Below are 17,539 nucleotides of genomic sequence, written 5' to 3' on the forward strand. Positions count from 1 at the left end.
GGCAGGAGCCACCCACATGCATGAAACACCCTGCAGGTTGAGAAAACCACAGGGAACAGCAGCACCATTCAACACTGAGAACCCTGATTTTCCAAAGCAACTGGAGATCTTGTACCAATTCTAACTACTTTTCAAGAATCCTGGTGACAAAGAGGGTGAAGGCTCCACATTTCCTGACATTTTGGAGCCATTTCATACCTTCAGGAAGGCTGGGTTTGACTTGAAAAGAGGCTTGGTCTAGCAGCATAGAAATTCTTATTGTTAGTCAGCTCAAAAGATGGTTAAGTTTGTGGACTTAACCCTGTGCCCACCTGAGGCCTGGCACAGGGATGTCATTGCTGGCAGTGGAAGGACACATCTGCCTCCCCTCCCTGTTCTGCCCCAGCACAGGAGGACTCCCTGCTGCCATACCTGGACAAGACCTGTGTTCTGCTCCAGCTGACTGTGGAGCCCAAATGCAAGAGCCAGAACAAGCACACAGCTGACATAAAGAGGAACGGTGGGCAATGGCAACATCACAATACAGCACTCCTGCACATGCCAAATATTTGCATTTTGCCCGCTCGTCTCAGATGTTCTCCAAGGATGCTTATTTAATTGCTAGGTCACAAGTGCTGCAGGCTCAAAGATTTCAGTTCTTTGTGCTCAGAGAAACTTCAGAAAGGATTCAGCATCCATTCCCCTAAGAGTGAGAACATCTATTTATGGGGCTACCATTACCTGAACTCCATTCACAGTCACAGTGCTTATTTAACACTTTATCACTCCCAGGAAAGAAGTTAACCTTATCAACGTAAGATGCTTCTGCACCAAATGTTGATTTCTAGATGCAATCAAGCTTTACAAGTGAGCAACAGCCCTTCAGTAATTCAGATGGCATGTGTATGCTCCCTTATCCCATTACACAGGCTTCAAGGACCACAAGGACCAGTTTAACACTTCCCATAATACAAAACCACCACAGTTCGCTAACGAAAACGTCAGGAATGTGAGAGCATGAGGAACTACTGAGAGATCTAATGGGTTAGAAGCATGTCCCACAGCTAAGGGGGGGAACTTTCCTGGAACAAGGCTGTTGCCAAGCACTGAATTCAGGATCAGGGCCATTCCCTCACCTGCCAGCAACCTTAGAAAACACCAGGTACAAAACACCTTGAATGCACAAAATGCTGGTGCCACTTTTTTAGTTTGGAGGATTTTGTTAGATTTTGTTGGTGACAGAACTCTCAGCTAAAGCTAGGGAAGTCTCACTGATGCCTGTGTATTAGCTGTAATGTACGTGTCAGGACTCACAGCTCTCCCTCTAGAGAAATATTCCAGCACCAAGCCGCATTGTAAGCCAGTCACACATTAATCACATCTTTTCCTGCCCTAGCTATCGGCACTCACATGCAAGAGCTCCGTGATCTTCTCTAATCTTCAGGCTCATTTGCCACTTTCAGACACACAACTCTGTGCTGTCCTACCCAGCCTTTGCTCCATCCCTCCCATCACATGCAATTTCATGCTCCCAAATCAGCACAGGACACAGAATAGCCCCCTCCGACCACCATTCATGTGCCGCGACTCATCCCACAGCGCTGGCAGCCTGGGATTTGATACAGTGCTCTTAATCCTGCAAAATGCAGAGCAGCTCCCATTTCCACAAAGTCAAAGGGAGTTGAGGATGCTCAAAACTTTGTGGGTTGGGGATTGTAAAGCAGTCACTTTCCAGCTGCTTGGCATGGCAGGAGCACAAAGGGTGTTAAAAACCTTTACACTTTAAATAGCCTGGTGCTTTCCACGTGTATCTAGAGCCCATCTTTGGAGAGGTGCAGACAGGCTGATACCTCAAACTGAAAGAGGAGAACACCTCTGCTCCACTGCTGCCCAGAGAGGGGCAGCCCTGCACAGCCCCGGGAACAGCCACCACAACTGGCAGGGGTAAGGTTTGGAAATGGCTACTCTGAGCAGAAGCCAGCCAACCCTTCCTGTTCACATCGCCTCCCGGTTTGCTGTAAGGCTTTCCCACTCTCCTCCTTAGATGCTCCCTGATAAGAATCCCCATCAGATCGGTGAGACAAGAGTCTGCAAAACACAAAAACCTGCAGCAGGGGGGAAGTAGCAGCATGAGAAGCAGCCCCATTTGTTATTAATGCAGCGGCGCTGCGGCAGAGCTGCAGCCGCTGCCCGGGAGCGCTGCAGGGCGCAGAGCCGGCCCCGAGCCAGGCATCGCCTCCTCCAGGAACCAGGCTGCCCCTCTTTGTCAGCAGCTGGGGCTTTCTCCTGCCACTATGCACAGAGAAACCTTCACATTCAGCAAGAAAACAGCAGTTTCGAGGGGCTTTGCCAGTCAGCTGAGAATAGATGCCTGTGAGTGTATCCCGATGCATTTACAGTACCTTGCAGCTAGAAAGGAAAGGGAAATCCCCCTGGTGCCTTCATACCAACATTCAGGGGAGAAAAAGGTACCTGGCAGAAGCTGCTGGCTGTGCTTTATACCAGCCACTTGAGCCAATTCAGTCCCCTTGGAAATTCAACTTCCCCAGAGGATTGCTCTCAGGTGTCCCCATGTTTACAAGGCATTTTGTTTGTGTGATCATTTCCCTTCAGCTTTAGTAATGCTTGGCCCTGTTGGCTGGTGGGAAGGAGCACTGGGACACCAGGGCATCCCCAGAGAGGCAATGGCGCATTCCTTGTCCATGCCCTAGCTCTGGGATCCCCCATGGGAACGGGCATGGTCCTTGGCACAATCGCTCACAGCTCCGGAGCCACCTCCCCATTCTCTCCTGAGTGAGCAGCTGATCCAGCCATTGGTGGCCCTTGGCCAAGAAGAGTTTTTTCCACCTTAAATAGGACCGTTATGTATTAGTCCTTTCATGAGCCAGCAGGCCAGGGAATAAGACAAGAGGGTTTACTGACATGGCTTATTTAGCTAGTTCAGAGCCTAAATTTGCACAAGTTCTCTAGCTGCTTTTCTCCAAAGTCAGTAATAGGGCTTGGCAGAGACTGTGGGTTTTGCTGGCAAAGTCAGCCTTTTTGTGTGAAGGAGGGAGGAGTGGGGAAACCCAGACTGCTGTGCTCACTAGGTCAAGGAAAAGAAAAAAAAAGAAAGGGGAAAAAAAAGGAAGAATCATAAGACAAATGGGACAGAATTACAAAGGGAAACTGAAAAAAGATCGTTAGGAACAGAAAAAGATGTGAAGGTGATTAAGGAGAACAAGACAAACAACAAAATAAGGTAGCACTAGCAGGTTTATGCAAAGGAGATCTAATTATGGGTGGCTAAATCCTCCAGGACATTAATATTCCATCGTAATGTGTCTAGTTTCCTCCTTTCCAGACATGGCAGGGAGGAAATGAGAATCACTTAGATACACTGTTTAATGAGCAAATGATGGACGATCACCAAATACAGCCTGCCTGATAAGTATCCATTAGCTTAAACTCGCACAGTAAATCTGTGTGCAGCTAACGGGCCTGCCTCTTCCAACGCTACAGCAAAACTTAATGGAACTGCAGCCAGAGAAAGGGAGCCTTGTAAATAAAAATCTCATCTCACTGAGACGAAAAAGAGTGTAGGACATACATAATGGCTAATCACAGCCCTTCCCACAGACTGCACACCTGACTCACAAGCCAGGGTGTATTTATTCCCAGCGCTCATATTTAGTTTTTTGTGTTTCTAATTCACATACTTCACTGGAGACAGATATTTCCCATCCAAATCTATTATGTAAATAAATACGAGGGTTAGGTGTAATAAAATGCAGTCAGTGTTTCACATTGCAGTCAAGATCAACATCTTATACATGCAATACATTAAGCTTGTAGTTCTTAAAACTGGGCCTACAGACACCCCATAACACATTTGGGGATCAATACTCTCACAGTTCTTATAGCTTGCCATCAAATGTTAATCCCCAAAGGACAGGGTGGATTTTTTTTTCTTTTACTTGCAATACATAGTATTTAATCGGTGAAATGTTCAGGAATTTAGAAGTTTCTTCTGCTGTTTCTGCCCGGAGTTTCTGGCCATGAGACTGGTGGAGTGCACCCTACTCAGCTCAAGGAACCCATGCTGCTGATGGCCCATTGCTGCCTGGCACAGATGCCCCACTGACATCCTGCAGCCCCAGACCCATCACCTGCCATGAGCTCCCCTGGAAATGGCTGGGAGCACCCAGAGCCCCTGCCCTCACCTGCCCCAGCTGGGCTGAGCCCCACACCACACACAGGCAGGGGTGGTGAGGGAGGTGGAGATACACGAGGAGATGGGGCACAGGGTGCCCAGTTCCTGTGGACAGGGACATGAAGCACTGGCTGCCTGTGGGCACCCTCCTCTCTGAACTGTGACATCCATTTCTAAGGCAACTGTCACCATAGTGTCTGCACCTTCTTTCAAAAATAGATCTACAGTGAGTAAGCAGGCACTTTAAAGCTCAAGTGAAACAAAACAGGTGAATCCAGCAATCTCCACATTGCTCATAAAACCACAGATTTTGCTTCAGAAAGCAAGGGTTAAAATATTCTTGTTCCATTTGTAATACAACTGGATGACAGAAATGTTTATATGTTTAAACCCTACCAAACCAAAGCAAGGAAAGTAGAGAAAGGGAAGATTAACACTTCTACAATTCATGGCCAGGGCTTCAAAACCATGAGTCGAATTTTCAAGTTGTGAAGTGATCCTTTGATCTGCTAGAAATGCCAAGAGCAGGCTGAGCTTACCCAAAGACAAGATGATGGTGATGATGTAAGTAACAGACCAGAGGTGGGTCAGCAAGTGCAATAACAAAGGTGTTACTGAAATAATTGCAATATCTTACACCTTCCTCCAAACTTCAGGTTTAGAAGTTGCACTGTGAAGGCTCTGCTCCCCTCTATGCACTTCTGAGCACAGACACTGAGTGAAGATACACAAATCTCAGGTACTACCCAAAACAATGTTTGCAAACACATGGGGCTGTGTGTTGGAAGACAGCAGACCTGAGATTTGCAGCTGCCAGAGACAAGGTGCACACGGCAGAGTTCAGCTGGAGGGGATGACATTGGCCAAAGGGATGCCAGAAAGGCCTTGCCTGTTTCCTGAATGTAACAAAAGGGCTGCAATGAAATGAAGTTTCAAAATCAAGTCAAAACATCATGAAATTCAAATATTGGGCTTTGCACAGAGAATGCAGGGTCTCATCAAGTCAGATTTATTGCAAACTTTGCTTCTCTGGGGAAGAAAAAAAGAAATTAAAAAAAAAAAGGCAGGGGAAAGAAAGGAAAGAGCACCATTTTTACATTAAGGCTATAAAGTTTCTCTATTAGCAGGACACCTAATAAATTTACCCGTGCTGGCCCTGTATTCAGACACCCAATAAGAATGCTGAAAGGTTAACACTAACACAGGCTAGTGACACAAAGAAAGGGGAATGTTCTAAAATAATCTACATGTATGGAAACAGGAACCAAACCCAGGAAGAATGGAAGTAGATAACTAGGACCTGCAGGTGAGCAGTGGGGCCACAACTCCTTACACCACCTCTTGTTCTGGTGAAGCACATGGAGATTTAGGTACACCAGCAGATTGAGCACACCCTGCCTCAAACTGCAGGCTGCTCCCCATTGCTACTAATGGAGATCACCCTTCTGCAGTCTGCTTAGTCAAATCCATCCAACCACCTGCAGTTCTGTAATAAAAAACTCACAAAAACGACACTGTCCCACCTGCTGTGGCTAGACCAAGAGCCACATCCCTTCAGACCCTACTGCCATGGACAGCAAGGAGACTTTTCCTTCCCCTTTGACAAGGAGCTGATGTCAGCTCTTCAGCTCATCTCATCACCATAAATCAAGTTCCACTTCACAGCTATTTTTCCACTGTTGATTTCATCCAGACCCAATAGAAGCCAACACAACATCTCCCATTTCACAGGATCTGAGCAGTTCCAGATGGCAGGGAACCCCAATTTTCAGATGTATGTTTGAGGTAAAGAGTTTAATACTGATGAAAAATTCACATTTGCAAATATGATGAAAAGAACAGAAAATTACTTAAACAGCAAGCAACTACCTTGAGGGACACTGATGAAATTGTAAAGCACACAACCAACTCTAGTCTTACACAAGTTTTAGTCTCTTACTTCATAATTCTTCAAGGCAGGTTTTACTACATTATGCCTAAAGCCTTCATCCCAGCTGCAGAGAGCTCCAGCAGGAGCAGAGCTGCTGTACCAAACACTTCGTTTAGCATCACACTCCCCTCCACAAATACCCCATTCAGCACCTAGGGCTATTAATCACTGCTGAAAAGAAGTCTTTGACCAGATTTACACACCTCAGCCTAAAAAAATACACCAATTTTTACTGCAAATCCTTCAAATTTGGAAGTTGTTTCACTAGTCAACTATGTTTGCAGTGTAGGTAGCACAGAAAAAGGAAAAGAGAGGAGGCTTTTCCTGACCAGCCATTTTAATTAGAGCTACGAGGGCTTGAAAAAACCCATCTGGTGAGTGGCGTTATTTCCCCTTTTCCCCTCCTCAGAAAGGCCAATACTGAAGTGCTGAGCATCCCAGGCTGTCAGTACTCCCACTCTGCTGCTGTCCCAGGCCATCCCAGGGGCTCAGGTCAGCCCAGCTCCAGCTTTCCTGGAGAGAGCTGGGTCTCAGCAGGCCCTGGTAGGAGCTGTTTTCCCCAGCAATCCCTGGCTGTGGCTCTTTTGTGTATGCAAGTGTGTGTGTGTGTGTGTGTGTGCGTGCCTGTGTGTGTGGCACTGCTCCCCAGGCTCGCTCATTTTAATGCTGCTTTCTCCCCAGATGAAAATATACATATTCTTATTAAGGAAAAAAATGTGCAAAGTATAAATTTGCATCTATGATCATTTCTGGTTCATAAATTGTATTTTAATAATAAAACAATATATTCTTCTGTACTGCCTCTTAAACATTAACAGTAAAGTCTGTCTTATTTGTATGTGAGCTTAAACATTTTGATGAAGAAAAACACAAATGGTATAAAATGTAAAGTGAAATATAGATAAAAGGATAAATAAAAGTAGGAGCAAAGCTAATACATGGAGAATTCTGCCTCCTCCTTTTGATTCACGTGAGTGGATACCCCACACTTTTCTACTGCAGAATTTTATTACACAGGTTGAGGGGAATTCTCCAGCTGAGATTCTTCTACTAGAAAGACAGGCTTTGTTGGCTGCATTAAGGTGATAGAAATTACAATGAGAGAGAGAAAGTTGCATGTATGACATACAGCCCTTCGTAGCACTAAATTTAATTTGCAGAAAAACCAACACAACCACCATAAAGTGGAAACTAATATTTTTTATAACCCCTTAACAACCTGTCCTTAGTGCTAACATACCGTAAAGAAATTTCAACATCTTGTTATATGTGTAGTTTATTTTAAACAACACTAAAAGGAGAACACAGTTCTTATTGGAAATTGGCACACACACAAAGAAAGGGGGAAAGCTGGCTTTTAAAACTTTATCCCAAAGCATACTTTTTTCTTTTTATTCCTATTAAATGTACAACCCTTCAACTGAAATGAAACATAGAAAGAGTTTCCAAATATTTTATAATTCTGAATGGATTTCCCTAGTGTAACAGTAATAATATTTTTACAGTTAAAAGATCCACTGATTTAATAAGTGTGATTTGTGTATTTAGAAAATTCATTAGAGCAGACATTCCCCAACATTTTTAGATTTATTTATTTATTTAGCCTAATTTGGGTACACTACTTCAAAAGAACGCTTAGAGCTTCCCAGTTCCTTAGTCACTCACTAATAACATCTAATAATTAATAAAGACATGTAAATTCTTAACTCCCAGAACTATTCCAAACTTACTATCTGTACGCTTCATGTCATGTCTCACTTATAGATATCTGCATTACTTTGTTTCATAAAATGCTGAAGGGACACGTACTTATCTTGCTCTCCACCAAGAGTGAATATTCAGGCACGATGCAACCAAAGCAAAACTAAACCCAAGCCTGAGCAAACCTCTCCTCCAGGAGCCCACAGAGTTTTCCAGCCAGCCCTGGAGGGGGGTTTAGCTGCTTTCACTGCATGGTCATGTCCATTCTGCAAATGTCCCCTGCCCACGTGCTTGTGCCAACGCCACCACACAGAAATGCAAGGCAGGTGTCAAGTGAGTATTTTGGAGTAGTCTCACTAGTACTAATTTCTGCAGCTTTGGGGGAGCCAGGAGGGAACAAAACAACAAAATGTGCAGCTGTGACATGAAAAGGAAAGGCCCATTTTAAGAATAAAGGCAATGCTTGGGACAGTGATTCCCAATGCACCAGCAGGAAAAAAAGAGGGCACAAGCAAACACCTCATCCCCCTTCATAAGGCCACCAGCCCCTTCAGCCTGTGCCTCCAGAGCTGCTAAGATCCCTCTCTTACAGGCAGAGACCATGAGGAATAACATTAAGTCAAAACATCTTTTCTTGGAGGCAAACTATTATTGTGTCTGCTCCTCTACTACAAGTGTTCCTGTCAGGGCTTTGTGTTCTGCAACATTTCCTTGTCGTATTTACTTGCTTGTTTTGATTCCTGGTCTTCTGTCTCAAGGAAGACTGCCAAGACCCTAAGTCCTGTCTCCTACAAGTGCTGCTAAGCCTCAGAAACAGGGTGTGGGGATTTCCACACATGGCTCGAGCCTGTATGTTGATAGAAGTTTACTTAAGAAATACAACTTGCATAAAGTTTTGTATTCAAATTTCAGTGGACTAAATAAATGGCGCTTGAAAGAAGAATGAAAATAGCCCTTCTTCCCTAAATAAAAGCCAAACTGAAATAGAAAAAAATACCAGCACAAAAACACCTACCTTTTAAAACAAAGAACTTCCTTCCAACCTAAGTGCTATGAAAAAGGCTGAGATAATTAATTTACAGTCAAGACAAACAGGGCCATTTAGCTGTACTAATGGTTTTTTTCCAGGCAAAATTCATCCATAGCCAAAGGGTCAGTGAAGCAGAGTTCCTCTACAAATTTTTATGACAGCTGAATGTATTTCCTACCTGCACTTCCATTTTTCCCTCTTAATGAGATTTTGCTGTTTGTTTTTTTTTTATTCCCTGGTAGAATCTTATGGAAATGGTATGGTAAATGCATACTTGGCCCATGCTTACTCATGTTTCATGGTGCAGCCCTGCTTTGGCCATCCCTACAGAAAGCACTTTGAGACATTGTGACAAACGAGCTGCCCAAAGAGCTCCGTGGCAGAGAGCGATCGACCGCCACCATCCCTTCGTGGTGCGCAAGTTCCGGGCACAGCGTGTGCTGGGAAAGCTCCCCTCGTGCTGACTGCCTTCAGGGATGGGCTCTTAGGGTGAGCGCCACTCAAGTGGATATAAAACTTCCTATTGATCAGAAAGCCAGCCCTGTTATCCATAAAGGTACAGACCTCCTTCCTCCTCCATCATGCAAGCAATCTGTCTAAAAATGTGAACTCACTCTTTTTTGTTAACGCAAGGTTTTGTGACTGTCTAGGAAGCAGCAGACAAAAAGTTTCTTCTAAATGTATGCAACAGTCATTGCAAGTTCTGTGAGGCTTGGCCATGCCCCGGACTTCCAGCTCTTCCCATGGCAGTCCTTTGGCATCAGCTCCCCCTGCCCATGCCAGAGACTGCCTCGTGCTCTGGCTGGTGCTGGTACCTTGTTGGTGAGCTCTTTGCCACAGCTTAACTCCCTGCACCGCCTCTGGGCAGCCTTGAGCACACCTCAGCCTGTATTTCCCTGCAGACTATGAAAATCATCTCCTGGATTCAAGTTCAGGGGGATGGAGTGTATTCTCACACAGCTTTTCAGATAAACTTGGAACATTTTACTTTGAGTATGAGCAATGTTGCACTTGCACACTGGTCACTTCAACAGACAGCCTGGCACCAAGGTGGGCATGTTGGTTTCTGAGTGCCCAGAGCAATAGCACATTCTCTATGCCTGCTCACCAACAGCTCCAACACACAAAAGTCTAGAAAACTTGAGGTATTTAACATTATACAGCACCTTAAGTCCTACTTAAAAGTCAGGGTTTGGTATTTTGGCAAGAAAATTACTAATCAACTTTCAAAAATAGGACATGTGAATGGCTTCTGTTGAACCATGAACTGAGCCTCGACATTTTTGTTCATCTTTTCAGGGTACAGAACACCAGACAGAGCTAACACTTGTTCTAATTCCTTAAACCTTGATGAAAAAAAAAATCTCCTGGTCTTAAAGTAATCATCTACAGACATTCACTCACACTTGAATTTGAAATAAGTTAGTACACTTTTGATTAAATTAAATATTTTTCCATATCTATGCATATATGATAAATGCTGTTCAAGACCACAAATCACCTAAAAAAACCTCACTTACCCCAACTGAGCTGAACCTGGAGATTACTTTAAAAAGTCTGGTCTGGGGCTATTGGCATCAGTGGAATTAGGAGTGATGCCTTCTCTTCTAACCAGACTCATCACTTATTTACATGGAAGTAACAAGATCCTAAAAGCAGCAGCAGAGTAATGATGTACAGCCCAACTGCTCACTGGGTACCCTCAGAAATGTGACACACACTCTGAAATGACCAAGGAGGAGGGGAGAATTTGGAGAGCAACTCCAGGGCTGGCAGGATGTACATCAGCTCACTCCCAGCATCCTCTTTCCAGTTCACCCTTCCTTCCCCACACTTTGGATGTTGGCTACATTTTTGTCACTGTTTTCTTCTCTCTCAAACAACAGGTACATCTGAAGAAAACAACCTTCCTGATTCCAAATATATAACTTAAGAGATGCCTTTCAAAAAGCCCTTTTGTTCCAGCAGCAGTGCACCTTGCACAGGCCTGGTGTGTCTGCAGCACCTGAAAAGCACCACCCAGAGCTGGCTTTGCAGGCAACAGCACCTTCTGAAGGGTCATTAGCAGCAGGGTGCTGCAATAGCTGGGGCTGTAGTATCACCTTATTCAAAGATAGCAAGTTAAGACCCTTTACACTCTAAACTGGGAACAAGAAGATTAATACCTCCATCACTGGTGTGCTGTCATCAAAACACCAGCCAACAGGTATGGGATCAGTGAAAATCCCAAACTCCTGGCAGCCAGGGCTGTTTGCAAAACCAAAACGAGAGAGCTTTTAATAGCTCAAAAATACAGTGTGATGGTTTGGAACAGCAGCTTTTCATTTCAGCAAGTTTATATTACAGAATATGTCTCCTTGAGCTAAGAGATCGTTTGTTTAAATTACTTGATTATATGTAATGATCCTTCTCTTATAAAACAAGATTCAACATTGCCACTGGGGGAGAGGGTGGAAACACCACAGAAATTTAACAAGAAAGAAAAAATATCATACAACTCTTGCTGTAACAAAACATTAGGAGAATTTTCACTTGACTGTTGAAAAAGAGCAAAGCTAGAAACATGTTTTACCCCAGCTATTAACATTAACTCTTCATTCACAGAGCATAATGTACAGCTTTGATCAAGCTATAGGATCCACATGCTCACAAAATATTTCATATTAAATACATAGAATAGAATTAGTCGGCAACAATTTATGCCATTGCCTCCTGCCATTCTATGTTTTCCTAAATCTTGGAGTCTGACTCACATATGTAAGTCAGATTATTTTCTTTTTAACCTAATAGGGATTGGAAATAATTCGTTTCAAATGCCAGAAAGCATATGGTTTCAAAAATGTCTTTTGCACTTCTATAGACTGAAATGAGAACAAAAATTCAAATTTAATAAAATTTGAGAGCTGAAAAAGTAAAATCATTTACCAGAGAGTTGGAAAGCAGCTTACACACATATTATTAACATTTTCTGAAAATATCCCAGAGGTCAGACAGGAAAAATAAGAGCTCACCTATCAGCCTAATTTTTTATTCTGCAACTTTTAAGATGAAAAGGGTGGATCTTGTCTTTCTACACTTAATTAAGCTTAACTAAGGGAAGAAAAGATGGACCTGCTCCCAAATGAGAAGAGACTGATAGAAAGTGATGTATTTATCCTGTTGAAATCATTTATCAGTCTGGATCCTCCCACTGCTTCCCAGAAGCAGTTCCTATTTGCCCACTCTCATTAGGCCAATTTCAGCCTCTCCTAAGCACCCGTGAGGAGGAGGAGGAAGCACATCTTTGGCAGGGGTGGTGCTGCCCTCCTGCTTGCAGAGGATGTTGGCACTGGAGGTGCCACTGCCCCACAGGACACTGCTGATCTCTGCTACCTGGGGACACTCAGCTCCTCTGCAGGAGCAGGTCCTGCCCAGGGATCCCAGTGAGCAGGGGAAGCAGAAAACAGTGCTGAGAGATACTCAGTCTGACAGAAGATTCATTTCTAAAGAGAATAAATAAATAAACCCCCAATACAATAATCTCTCAATCATTCATGTTTTATCATGACCTTAATCCTGAAGTCCTTCTGTTTCTGGAGGCACAGATAGTTCTGAATAAAAATTACTTCTCGTTAAATTAAATCTAACATTTGCATATTGGACAAGAACAGGAAATGCTGGCTATAATACACTTTCTGACCACCCAGCCTCACTCATCCACAGCACAGTGGCTGCACTATGAGGGGGCAGTGAGAACAATTGAACTTTTTGAGAGAGCTCTTGGTGATCTACGTTTAAACACACAGACCCAAGGAGAAAAATATTCTTCATAGCATCCCTTCCTCTAACCACCCCCACAGGACATTACCACTCCTGGACAACACTCACAGCCTTTGTCTGTGTGTCCAACCTGAGGCGAGAAAAGGACAGATGTTCAAGAGCCAAAGTGAATATGCCTGCATGGAAGGGTGAACCATTATTAGATGTAAAACTTTAACCAATAATTTTGACCATATCTAAAGAAAACAGCTAAAGATATCCCAAACATAGATATTTCTTGTGCTAGCCACCCAGAATAGTATTTTTCTAATATGTATCAGCTCAGTGGTGTCTCCAACCAGGCATATATGGTAACATAACTTGTTTGGGGTTTAGTTTAGGAGCTATCACAGATTTACAGCATAAATATATCTAGGTGTTTATGTATGTTTGTACACATACCTGCAACCTCTTTTTTTCCTAGAGAGAACATCTGATTTGGGGATCTATTTAGAATTTTTTATTTAGCAATCAGGTTCTACGCTGTCAACAAATACTTTTCAAAACATAAAAGTCATTTCCTGACTACAGTTGGCTTTTGCAATAAGATGGTTTATAGATATACAATTGGCCCTGCCAGGCAGAAATTTGAAATAGACAAAGGATCATTTTCACCCAAATTTACAGCTGGGATGGCAAGTCAGGATAATCACCTGGGGCAGATGAGTTTTCTTACATTATTATCCTGCTTCAACAGCTGAAGGCTTCAAAACCAGAAATACTGTCCTTCAAGAGTTGCAACAGTGTCTAAACACCTATCCTTGCTAAACATTTACACTCTCAACTTAATACACAAGAAGGAACTAGTAATAAATAAAAAAGTGACAAAGTACCCAAACAAACAGCCAGAAACCTGACAGAAATCCGCCTTCCCTGCTCCCCGGCAGGTAGTCCTTGCTGTGCTGGAATCAAAGTGCTGCAAGAAGAGCCCAGCACTGTGGTGCCAGGCAGGCACAGCTGCATGGCATGCCATGGGATGCCAGGGGACAGCCACCAGGCAGCCAGGCTCACCATCTTCCCTTCTCCACATCCTTAGTATCCACCAAACCTACCCCTGTACCCCAGCTAATGCCCAGCATTGTTTACTGCGGGCTAACACACACCCACATCTATATTAACATGGGCAGCACCTTCCTCTTCCCTTTTAATGCTCCTTTCATCTTAATAAAAAATGTTATTTACCATATTTCTAAAAGATTGGTTTGTGTTCTCCAGGTGTTTTAAGCTATGCAGCAGTTTAATGTCAAATATAAACCTGAAAAATTAACTATACTGCAAACTTTCCAGTAGTAATGCAAATGTACGCCTTACCAGATATACCCAGGTTGAAAAGCCAATAAATAACTAAGGAGAGGAGTCAACATATCCATCTTCATTAAGTTTGACTTCAAATACTAAAGATAGGAGTAAATCACCCCCTGATGCTGTGGGCAGAGCCAAATTAATTTCAGCTGTTGCCTCTCTTTCCACAGGCAGGGCTCACTCAGAGCTGCTGAAGGCCACTCACAGGCCCATGGTCACACAGAAGTGTCACAGCCAAAGTAAGCACAGAGAGCTCCAGCAGCTCTGAGCACAACTGAGGGGTAAAACACAATAGTTTACTCTCATATTAGAACCTGCTAGGTCAGCATTTTTTGGATCGACACCTTTGGTTTCATGTGCTCACTTGTGTTGGGGAAATAATCCCAAGGTCTGCTGTGCTGTACACCCAGAAGCCATGTGGGGCAGGAGCAGTGCAGGCTGATGGCCTCTCTGGCTCTGGGTATGCAAAGAGGGCACGTTTGGTAGGTTGCAGAGCATTTTGCCAAGATACCAAAACTCCCATTTGTTCCCTCTCTGTCATTTGGCCACTCACACCACGTAAGAATGAGCAAGCAAGAGTGCTGGGCAGATTTTCTCCCTGTGGTGTACAAAGCTAGAAGGCACCACGTGCCACCAGCGCCCACCTGGCCAGCCACCCTGCCAGCCCCACCGCCCCTGCAGGCAGGCAGGGGACAAGGCTGTTGACTTTCTTCCCTCCTGGCCACTTTGGGAATCAGCAGTCTCGTCTCCCCAAGCCAAAGAAGCTGGGCACAGCAGATGGCTGCCAAAATATAGGGGAAAAAAATAAAAGAAGGAAAAGAAAGAAAAGAAAAGAAAAACAATCACCCAGCTCCTGGGTGGCACAGGCAGGAATTTTGCTGCCATCCCCCAGAAGATGCTCAGATCTCCTGCTGTGGCTCAGTGTTAACTCCCTGCCACTGCTCACACAGGAACAGCGCTGCCCAGGACAGACATTTGCCCAAGCCCTCCATGAACAACACCAAGCCAAAAAATGTAAATCAAAAGTAGCAGCCCTCAAAGCTGCCTGGCAGGACAGGGCACTGCAGCTCCCTGCGAGTGGGGGGCAGTCAATGGCAGAGAGCACATCAGCACTCAGGCAGCACTGGATACCAAATCTGTGGTCTTGAACATAAACAATTTGAGAAATAACTAACTACACTGTGAAACACTGATAACTTCAAGTATTAAAAATGTAATCTCACATATTAAAATGAATTTACTAAAATCAAATCAACAACTCAGTGTCCTCTGAATTTCCTCCAGTCAGCTAATTTAATTAATCATTTTGTTCACTTGGATATAGATTTTAGATTTGCATTTTGCCATTAGAAAATACCTTGTGCAATAGTACAAGATCTCCACAAAGAAAATTAATTTTTACAGGCATTGGATTTCATTCCCTTAAGCTGAAATTCTGATCACTAAGCAGCAAGAACACTGCTGTAGCACACAGGATACCACTCAGGATGTGACAGTTTCCTCTTGTTTTAAGCTACTTTAAAAAAAAAAATTCTTCTCAAATTAGCAACAGAGCATTGCTTTTGATTAGCAGCAGAGGGACTGTGAGCACACTGGGCCCAATCCAGCTACTTAGAAGTTTTGCTTTTAACTTTGATGGAAATTAAATAGGAATTTAATTCAGTGCAGCAGAATCAGTTCTTGAAATGCAGTTCCAGCGTTAAGCTGTGAGTGCATCAGTGCTTTTCCTGTCCAAAGCCCTCAGTGCATCCACCAGCCCCAGGGCTGGCTCTCACTGGGGCCTGTCCCCTGTCCCAGGGCCGGATGCTGCTCCACACCGTGGCAGGAACAAGGTCACAGCCCTGCCAGGCCCGGGGTGGGCAGAGCCACTCACGCCTGGATCCTCCTCAGAGCTGGACACGTGTGACCATAGGAGAAAACACCCTCCCCTGTGCCTTCTTCAGGGTACAACACCACATCCTCCCTCTCTCCGAGCTGCACCAACTCACTGATTTTTGACTATGTAAATAAAAGAATCCAGTGGTACAGTTGTTCAGACCCCAAACTGAATTTTGAGGGGGAGTACTTGAAAAATTCAGCTCAGAGTGCTTTTATCAGGATCCTTCTAATGGCATTTGCAAGTGTACCTTAAAATCAGGCCCATCTTCTCAACCTGTGCAATCCTGATAACTGAACTTGAGAGGGTCACATCCTGTATTGCTCCAAAACTCACTTAGCCTTGACTCTCCTATGTTTGTGTTGGTAGGACTTTGCTTAAATAACCTATTTGTTGGGCTAACACAACATTTTGCTTGGCTTGCAAGCCCCATCTGGGTAAATGCACATTTCCCTTGTTTCATTTTTTGATAATTTTCTTCTGTAGTCATTTAATTGACCTTACAAAGATGCTTGCAGAAGTTTCAATGAGGCATAGTTAGAGCTTTCAAAAATACATATAATTATGCACACCTACAGACTCTAAGGAAAAAATAAGAAACAAGAACTGATCCTGAAGAGCCCAACAGGAGATTTGCAAAGTTTTGGTTAACACCAGCAGCTGCATATTTGGAGTTTATGGCAGATAAAGGACTTTTACAGAATTAGGACACAGCATATTTATACTGGTACCACCCCATTGCTAGCTGAACCCACCACAGTGCTGTAGCAACTGAAGCTGTGTAGTGTGGCCAGTCCCTTTCCATTTGTAAAGATGGACTTTATCAGGTGCTTTAAGAACCCTTGGTGCATCCCTATGTCCCATCCCTCTCTGAAACACCAATGGGAAGCTCAGCCCTAGCAGTGTTACACAGCAGACACTTGAACTCAGCAAGTTTCACACATTTAATGCCAGTGGAAAAATCTGACATACAAACCAAAGTCTTAAAGTTACCCCCACAGAAATCAGTCGTGCACCCAGAAAGTGAAGTGAGAGATTTTATTTGCTTAATGAGAGCAGAGGGGCCCAGACAGAGGCTCAGAGCAACAAAAATCAATCTTGCACACAAAAAAGGACAAAGGGGCAGGTAGGACAGCATACAGGGGAGGGCCAGGTTGACAAGCTTCTCCCAAAAGAAGGGCAAGTGTTTCCTAGGAGCTGGAGTACCCAGGCAAAGGTCAATGGAGGAGGCAGAATGTATGTCAGCTGGGGCATAAAGTATTGCAAAAGTAGAAAAAAAAAATGAAAAGCAAAAGGAAAAGAGGACTTGGCTGGACAAAAATCTAATCCTACTACTATTAGGGATTACAGGACCTCTGGGTCAGCAGCAACTTGAGAACAGCACTACTGCAACTACCTGTGCCGTGCTGAGAGCTAAAACCAGAGCAAACAGCAGGTGCCACTTCATCATTCCTGGCCCCTGCCCCACAGGGGTGGGGTAAGATGCACAGAGGCACCGAGACTCCTGGGAACACAACACAGGGACATCAGGCATCTCCGGGGGCCCTTGGCCTACCGCCATAAATATTTTGTGTCTTAGAAAGTCAGGGGAGCCCACACCTGTCAGCAATCCCTGTAAACAGAAGAGTCCCCGATTAGAAGAGGCAGATCTTTTGTCTGTGAAGCAAGAGCCCAAAAGGAGGAGCGAGGGTGGCAGGCGAGCAGGCAGGGCTGCAGAGCCCCTCCAGCAGC

The sequence above is a fragment of the Geospiza fortis genome, unplaced genomic scaffold, assembly GCF_000277835.1.
Source record: "Geospiza fortis unplaced genomic scaffold, GeoFor_1.0 scaffold405, whole genome shotgun sequence".
NCBI classification, from domain to species: domain Eukaryota; kingdom Metazoa; phylum Chordata; class Aves; order Passeriformes; family Thraupidae; genus Geospiza; species Geospiza fortis.